Raw genomic sequence first — 7,761 nt, forward strand, 5'->3', positions numbered from 1 at the left:
TTTAATAACAACAATTCGAAGATGACGGAAATTTCAAATTATTCGACCCCGTGAGGGTAAGTGAAAAAGAAATCAGTCAATTGTTTTTGGCTATTGATTGTTTATTTTTGATGTTTGTATGTTCTTGGTGTTCATGTTCTTGTTATTTTTGTATTCTCTTGGAGTTTATTAATTTGAATAAGTCCATGCTCTCATTATTTATTTATCATGATCATTGTCCATGTGGTTGTTTTACTTATTTTATTGTTGAGTAACACTTGTTTTTGGCTATCATTTCATGCATTAGATCAAAATTTTGAACCATTATTTCATGTTGGAGATGATTTTAGAACACTTTGTAGCCATGCCCATGAGTTTGGAGAAGCATTCCAAGCTTTAAAGCATAATTTTAAGTCCAAATGGCTTCAATGAGGAGCTCATTAAGGCCATTTGGATTTTTCCAGAAAGTTTGGCTTGTTCTAAGCGGTCTCAATGAGGCTCCTCATTGAGGCCGTTTGAAAAACTCAACAACTTTTATACTAGGTCAAACGGCCTCAATGAGGGTGCTCAATGAGGCCGTTTGGAAAATCTAACAACTTTACACTACTCCAAAGCGGCCTCAATAAGCACCTCATTGAGGCCGTATGGAGATCACATTTTCATGAGAGCCTTGCCATCTTTTTCTCTCTATTCATTCTTCTTCTTCTCCAACGGAACCCTAACCTCTATTACCCATCAAACCATGGCCAAAATCTCACCATGTCTTGTTCTAAATCAATTCCTCATCTCCTTGGGAAGTAGATCTAGTGTTCTTCTTCAAGCTAAACTCAAGTGCTCTCAAGCTTTTTGTTGGTAAGGAGCTTGATGAGAAAAATTTATTCTATTCCTTTCTTCTTGATTTCTTGAGTTTTGTGTGGATTGTTTCAAGCTTTTATCTTGTATTGTGTGGTATGAACATCATATCTTTGAATTTTCTTGAAAATATGTACAAATTTTTTCGAATTCATGATGATGGGAGCCTCTTGCAAGTTGAATAGTATCCATACGGGCTCCAAATGCCCGTATGGATCCTATTCTCTTGAGTTTCATCATGTTTTTATCAATTTTTATGCCACATTATGCACCCTCTTGGATTCTTTAATTCTTACTTGAATTATTATTGATGTAGGAGTGCCACATGTCAAGAAACTCCCTTCTCAACGGCCGAGGAATGACTCTCACACCCCCGAAGAACCCCGTTTCTCTTGCTCTCTTCACACGTCTCGTTATAAAAATTTGAAGACCAACCCATTTGGTACTTTTGGGCATATTGAGTGGAATGTCCTAGGAGAACTCGGGTGGGATGAGCAAGTGAAAGATTTATTTGCTCAAAATGGTTGGACGGAATTATTTTCAATCGATGAACCTACTTTTCGCCAACTCACATTAGAGGTGTTGAGCACATTTGAGGCGAAGCAAGTTGAAAGGAGTGTTCTCATTCGACGACAAGGTGCCATTAGGTTCCAAGCTTTTGGAAAGATTCATGAAATGAACCACATGGAGTTTACAAAACACATTGGAATTTATGATGATGAGTTCATTAGCGTGCCGTTGCTTAATCGCCCCCGGATTGATTATCTATTTGGTATGAGTGCAAGAAAATATTGGAAGTCCTTAGCACCTAGTGCCACCACAAATATGCAGAAGGCTACTCGTTTGGTGAACCCCCTCCACAGATACATTCATGCTCTCATCTCCCACTCTATTGGAGGTCGGAAAGATAACACGGGTGTAGTTACACAATTTGACTTGTTCACCATGTATGGCATCCTCGAGGAGTATCCTATCCATCTTGGGCATCTTGTTGCTAAATCGTTCATTCATCAGGGTCAATTTGTTCGTCTGGGATACATATTTGTAGGGCCCTATATCACAAGATTAATCTCTGATATGAATTTGTTGGACCGCACTTGAGGCATGACTATAGTCGGGGATGTGGCACCTCTTGGAGCACCTGTCTTGCGAGCAATTGGTTTGTAAGAGAAAAATAGTGGCATATGCAGACTTGCTTCATACTTGACCACAGGAGAATCTAGTCAGCATAACCATGATGAGTCAGAGTCCGAATCTGATGGAGCACCCACTCAGGACCCTCCTGGCACTTCATTCCCATCAGACTTTGACTCTAGATTCAGTACTATGGAGGATGACATTCAGGATATCCATCATGAGCAGCGCGAGATGCGAGGATAGATTTACCAGGTTTTAGAGGATCAGCGCCAACTCACAGAGCATTTCCAGCTGTTTGTCATCTCCTCTCGTGCATCATCCTTACAAGCCACTATTGCTTCCTGCTCTATCGCCCCGCCATCTGCAGCACCTTTTGATGATATCTTTCACTTCTGAGCATGGACACTTGTTTTTAATTCTGCAACTTGTTTCTTTGCTTTACTTTTGTTGCAAGTGTCTTTGTTTGATTTTAATAAGTTGGGAAGGGGATGCCATACCAACCTTGTGTTGAACTTTGCTACCTTTAATCTAGTATGTTTGTGTTTGGCTACTCCTTAGCATTTAGTTTATGTGATTTTCAATTTTTTTATTTAGAACAATGATGCCCCTTTATGCCTTGCCGGGCATTAAGGGAGCTTAGTGAGCCTCTCCACATTCCATGGAAGCCGGACCCGACATGGAAAGCTTGTAACACCTTTTGTTTGGGTCACATCTCGCCCGTGTGCACAAAGATTTAATCGAGGGAACTTTGTTCCACCCTCCTCCATTGTTTTTCATTGCATATATTATTATGTTTTTCATGACTAGTGTACATTGGGGACAATGTACAACACTAGGTGTGGGGATGGGTGCATCTTTTGATATAGGGTATTATTTGCATGCTAGTTTACCCATGATGGCTGGTTCATTATTGTAAGACTCTTCTAGCATGGATTAATGATTGATTTGAGTTACATATTTGTTATTGTGCTCTATTGAATCTTGTTTCACCTCTAGTATTGTCTTGTACACTGAATCTTGTGGTGATGCCCTGGGAATAGCCAACTTGACTACTCCAACTCTCTTGTATGCTTAACACACAACATTGAGTACTTGGCTTTACAATTCTAAGTTGTTTCTTTCAATGTAATCTTAAGAACTTCTAAGTCATGTTGAGCTAGCCCTAGTGTTGTGGCATGTAAAGTAGTCTGAAGACATGATCTAGGTTGAATATGAAAAAGGAAAATGTGAAAAAAAATGAAAAAGAAAAAAAAATGAAAAGAGAAAAAGAAAAATGAGTCTATGTCAGTATTCCTCTGCTAATAAAGCATGAATGCGTCTATGTAGACTGTAATCAAGTAGTTGGGTGGCTTTTGTGCCTAACCAGAAAGATTTCTTTGTGCAATCTATGTTAGTCGGACCAAAAAAAAATGAATGATGAAATGAAATGAAAATAAAAACCCTAGTGATCTTGTTGACTACCTACTAGAGGCTTTGAAATGGAAAAGAGATTTAGTTCAAGTTCAGGACTTAGAAGGATCTTACTTGTTTATCGAGTAGCACTTAGCATTTATAAGACTTAGTACTCTTGCATGTGGAGTGATTAGCATCTAGAGCTATACTGATTGAAGTCAGTAGGCTAGACCAGTTTAGGCCAGATGAGATAGAAGATTCACACACATGGCAGAGACATATAAGAGGTGAGAAAGGATCTTTTTGTGGTGCTTATCATTTATACTGCAGCATTGGTACTGTAGAAAATTAATGTAGCTGACACTGTGGCATATGGAGTGCTTTTGAGTCAGGAATTAAACCATGGCATACAGCCTCATTGCTGTCCTGGATTGAGCCTGGGATGATTACTGTAGCAAGAGAAGAGGATAATGTGTTTCAAGGCATACAGGCTCAATAAGGTGCTCATTGAGCCAGCATGGATACTATTACTTGAGCTAGAGTCCACTTTTGCCTAGCCCAAATGGCCTCAATGAGGAGCTCATTGAGCCAGTATATCGCAAGTATGGAGGCCATTTCTAGGGTGTTTTGAGTTTATTTTTGAGGGCATACGGGCTGGTTTGGAGAGGTAGTACACGGGAGTATAAAGAGTGCATTTGGGGGGCCATTCTTTGGGGACTTTTTGGACATTCTTGAGCAGTGAACACTTTGGAAAGGAGAAGAGAAATGAAGACATCATCTTGGGGAGAGTTTAGCTTGAGGCTTGGAGGTGATCAAGGGCTTGAACTTTAAAGGGAGAGCTTCATCATCAAGGGAGGAGGAACATTCAGCATTTCTTGGGGTAGAGGAAGCGTCATTCGGTCGTCATTGTTCTTCTTCACCATCATTCTCACTAGGAAGTGCCATTTATGCTTTTGTTTCTTATGTTTCTTGAGTTTGTAATTCTTGTTTGTATGATGCCACACTAGACCCCCAAGGCCACCGGATGTAGGTAAACCTTGGGGGGTTCATTAAGTATTGTGGATGTTATACTTTTATTTTCGAATGCATTGGTGTGATTTATGGTTTGGCTCATTGTTCTTCATGTCTAGAACTATAAAATGGAGAGATCCTTAGTTCTTTATTGATTTGTACATGTAGATGTGACCTACTCGCATGTACTAGATCATTAATGAGCTAGAAGGGGTATTCTTGTATCGACAAGCCAAGAAATTGGATGTTGGTAGCCCCTCACGAATTATAAGGATAGACTTAGGTTAAGTGTATTCTTATTTCATGATCTTCCTTCGCTTAATGCAATCATAGGAATGTGATTAGGAAGAGATCCTTGTCATTATTCGTACGGGATTAGGGTTTAACCGCCGAGAGATTGGGGTTGAACTAATTTTGAGATCCATCGGTCTAAATCACCCTTGCCATGTTGTTCTTATGCATCCATATATCATGATGACCCCTCATGGGGATCCTCATCCCTAGGCCTATTTATCATCATCATTGCTCTTGTGATTTCTTGCTTGCCTTGGAATTGATATACTTGTGATTTATTAGCATTGTTACATGTATTAGAGTGAAATACCATGTTTAAGTTTTATGGTTAGAAAGTAAGTGATGGAGGAGTAATAGGAGCTCCTTAGCCCCGTGGAATACGACCCCTGTGTCACTCACCGGGTATTACTTAGTGACTGATAAGTGCTTGTGCGATATGAATGCGAAGCATTCATTCCTTATGTTGAGCATTACTTTTCTCAGGTTTTTACACTAATATGTGTGTTTTTATGTTACTTTCGTGCATGTAGGGTTGTGAGGCCGAGTATTAAGGGAAAAGAAGCCAATGTGGATCATAATGCACTAAATTTTTGGGAGTAAATCTTGCTAAGGTCCAAGCAGCGAAGACATAGGTCGGATGTGAGATGCTAGAGTGTGTGCCAACCTCCTCGTATTCGAGGTTTGGCACATCCATTTGTGAGGCGCACAAAAGGCGGTCACACTCGAGCATTCCGATTTATGCACATAGAACAAGAGGTCCACCAACTTGCCTATCATTGAAGAAGCAAGTGATCCATGACGTGAACGTGTGCCCGTTTGCGTTACTCGATGAAAGTATGGATTCGATGAGCTATTCGAGGCGAGTCTTTGATGCTGACCTTTGTTCACGGTCGGTCGAGAAAACAGGAGTTGAGAGAATCCACACGGGCTTAGTATTCTTTTCTCCAACTTTTCCCCAACTTGAGAGAGGGCTTCAGCTAGGGTTTTGAGGGTATTAGCCAAGGTTTTATAGAGGTTCTACGGCTCCGACATTATCATTGCTTAGGAAGAAGGTTGGTAGGGGAGCTTCCGTCGAGGCGTATCCTATACCGGACGAGGGAATCCTTGGATGACGAGTAGAGGACTTTCCACAAGACCATCGACACGACTATCGAGGGGGTTTCTTTATGGATTCATTGCTTTTACATTCTATTGTTTTGATTGTACTTAGATCAATGGAGAGCTAATCCCCTAGTGGGTACTTCTCTATTTGTGAACCCTAGGATATATTCGTTTCGTTGAATCTCTTTATTATTCTTTCAATTAATTGATGTTTATTGTGAGTTCCAACCTTGAATTCTTGATTGTATGAACATTTCCCCTAGAGTAACACTAGAGTTGAGAGTTCTTGTTGGTAACCTTGTGAGTGAGTGACACACCACGAGCATTAGACAAAGCGAGGTTGGAGAGGGTTGAGTGGGTAAGTCGAGGAGGATGCAGGGGCGTCCCCTTTCCCTTTCCGGCGTGATAGATTCTACCCCGTTCCTCGAGTTCTTTTGTGGCAATAATAGAGTGAATGGTCTAAGGGATGAACTTCCGTTGGGGCTTAGTTGCGGCGTACTGTGGTGAATCGTTGAGGTGATCTTAGTATCTAGGGCTTAATCGTGGTTGGGGTACCTTTCACACGGACCAAAGGGTTAGGTCTATAACTAGGAAGAGATTTATCACTTGGAATCCCTAGAGCTCATTGCAACTCTGTCATGCGAGTCTGAGGTTGAGAGGTTATCCAATCTCTCCTCCGGGACATGTATAGAGTTAGGCATAGTTGACCTTAGATTTAGGACTATGTAATTAAGGATTTCCATGACTCACCATTGCATTGATTAGGAAGCATAATAGATGGTTCTTGCACTTGAAACAATTATCCTAGGCGGAGCATTATCCGGGTACCCCATCTTTACCGATTGCCTTACCCCCTTCTTTACTTTTGCTCTCTTACTTGCTGTTTTTATTGTTGAGAATTGAATCATTGTCACACTTATCATCATTGATCTTTCATATAGCTAAGAATCAAATTAAGTATTTTTATTCCCTATTTCCTGTGGATTCGATACCCGCTCATCTGGGATTATTACTTCGACAAACCCGTGCACTTGCGGGATATACGCAAGGGGACCTTGTCAAGTTTTTGGCGCCGTTGCTGTGGAATATGCATTTAGAGATACTTTGCACTTTGTTTTCTTAGCTATTTCACCATACATTCTATTTCCTATCTTCTTATTCTATCATCGTTCTGATTTCTTTTTCCTTCTTTTTGGGTTCAGCTCCAGGTTATGACTCGAGGGAATCCCTCAACATTGATTGAAGGAGATCCTGAGCTTGAACGTACACTTAGAAGAAAATGGAAAGAGCCTGTATAAGAACAGTCTAATCCAGCTGATTTGGAAGTAGAAGAATCTGAAAACATGGCAGAACAGAATGAGCAACAGCGAACATTATCCAATTATGCCAGACCTTCAGTATTGGGGTCATAGTCAATGGTTTGGCCGATGAGGATCCAAATAGTCACATAGAGAGCTTTCTCGAGGTGTGTGATATGCTGAAGATAAATGGGGTGATGGATGATGCCATCAAATTGAGAGCCTTCCCATTTTCCCTAAAGGGGAGAGCAAAGCAGTGGCTACACTCGTTACCTAGAGCGTCAATTACCACATGGGAGGAGATGGTGGAAGCTTTTCTAGCTAGTTATTTCCCTCCCGGAAAATCAGCAAAGCTTAGGAACGAGATCTCATCCTTTGTTCAGTTGGAATTGGAGTCTCTATTGGAGACATGGGAAAGGTTCAAGGAGCTCCTGAGAAAGTGCCTGCAACACGGATTCCTAGAGTGGATGATTGTTCAAACCTTTTACAATGTTTTGAACCCGAGTACAAGGCAACTCTTGGATGCGGCAGTAGCAGGTAACTTAGGTAGCAAGACCCCCGATGAGGCCCGTCTGTTGATTGAAGAAATGGGGTTAAATAGCTACCAATGGAATGCTAGGGAGGAGAAAAAGGTGGCCGGTCTCCATGAGATAGATGCGGTAACTTCATTGGCGGCCCAAGTGGAAAATTTGAGTAA

The 7,761-nt window shown here is 41.0% G+C and overlaps 1 non-coding gene across 1 annotated transcript; it reads right to left on the minus strand.

Annotated features, from left to right (window-relative positions):
• Positions 1 to 7,414: 7,414 nt before the first annotated feature.
• LOC120266101 lies at positions 7,415 to 7,521 on the minus strand. The gene has a single exon (XR_005537945.1). It is a non-coding gene; the product is annotated as a small nucleolar RNA R71 (small nucleolar RNA).
• Between the last annotated feature and the right edge of the window lie 240 nt (positions 7,522 to 7,761).

This window comes from Dioscorea cayenensis, chromosome 7 (assembly GCF_009730915.1).
Source record: "Dioscorea cayenensis subsp. rotundata cultivar TDr96_F1 chromosome 7, TDr96_F1_v2_PseudoChromosome.rev07_lg8_w22 25.fasta, whole genome shotgun sequence".
NCBI lineage: Eukaryota > Viridiplantae > Streptophyta > Magnoliopsida > Dioscoreales > Dioscoreaceae > Dioscorea > Dioscorea cayenensis.